Below are 1251 nucleotides of genomic sequence, written 5' to 3'. Positions count from 1 at the left end.
AGATGCATCAACTCTAGATATAAATAAGAGAAATTAGAAATTTACCTTCAGTAGCTAGGTAAGGCCATACTCCTTTTCATGAACAGATTAATAAGATAACACAACATAAAATGTATCCTTTACAAAAAGAAAACACTTCTCTAAGATGTAGAGAAGAACAACTATCTATCAGGAAGATATACAACTCGGCAGAAATTCACCAGCCTGAAGCCACAAATAATGTGCAGGGAACTTGCTGGAGGATAAATGAAGAGTAAAACAGAATTGGAATAGCTTTAGAACTGAGGTTATGGATGATGCTTGCTCAGAAAGCAGTGCTAGCAACACAGACCTGACAGAGAAATAAATAAGATAGAGGAGTAGCAAAGAATTCCAACTCCTGACAAGCTGGAAGGCTCATTCTGCTGATAAACTCATGGCCTGTCTTATTGGCGGTCTAATATCTCAGAATATTGAGGTAACAATAAAGTAAAAATCAATTCTTGAATGAGTGGTAGAGATATTGGAAGGTTCTTAAATTAAAAAAAAATCTGTGTAGGTAGCATATGTGTGCGCATGTAAGTAAGCAAAGTGAGCATGAACAAGGGTGAATACACACATGTATGTGACAGGTGTGCATGTGTGTATGTGGGGGGGCATTGCATGCACCAGTGGATGCTGGAGTTTAGTGTCAAGTATCTTTCTTTATTGCTCTCTGTCTTATCTTTTGAAATAGGGTCTCATAATGTTTGGTTTTTAAAAGTAGAAATTTTTTGAGGTGTAAACCAGTAAGCACTCAGAGGGTTGAAACTTTTCTCTGAAATATTAAGCTATTACTTAGCATCTTCATCACACTGACAGTGGGACCATTAGTGCCAACACCAGCATATAACATGGAAGGCCCTAGCACAGACTCAAGAAGTGTCGTATACTCAAGAAGGTAATCAAATGCATACTAAAAGTAAATGGGTGGTGTTGTAATTTAAGACTGCCTTAATGAAGCAGAGAAATGATTGGCATCATGATATCTTGATGCTTGACTATATAGCTTGTTAGTGTTCAGTCTGACTGAATGAGAAGTAAACAAATTCTACTGAATATCAAACAGGAATAATCAGCCCTGGAATAATCAAATAGAACTATTTGATTATTTGAGTTGCCAGCTGAACTAGCCCCACATTTTTCACAGAAGAATGCTTTATGGGAAAGATCGCCATCAAATTTTTATTCAGACCCAGGCATTTACCACACTTTATTTTTAAGGTAAAGATG

This window comes from Mastomys coucha, unplaced genomic scaffold (genome assembly GCF_008632895.1).
Source record: "Mastomys coucha isolate ucsf_1 unplaced genomic scaffold, UCSF_Mcou_1 pScaffold7, whole genome shotgun sequence".
Taxonomy (NCBI): domain Eukaryota; kingdom Metazoa; phylum Chordata; class Mammalia; order Rodentia; family Muridae; genus Mastomys; species Mastomys coucha.
This window is presented reverse-complemented; position numbering follows the sequence as displayed.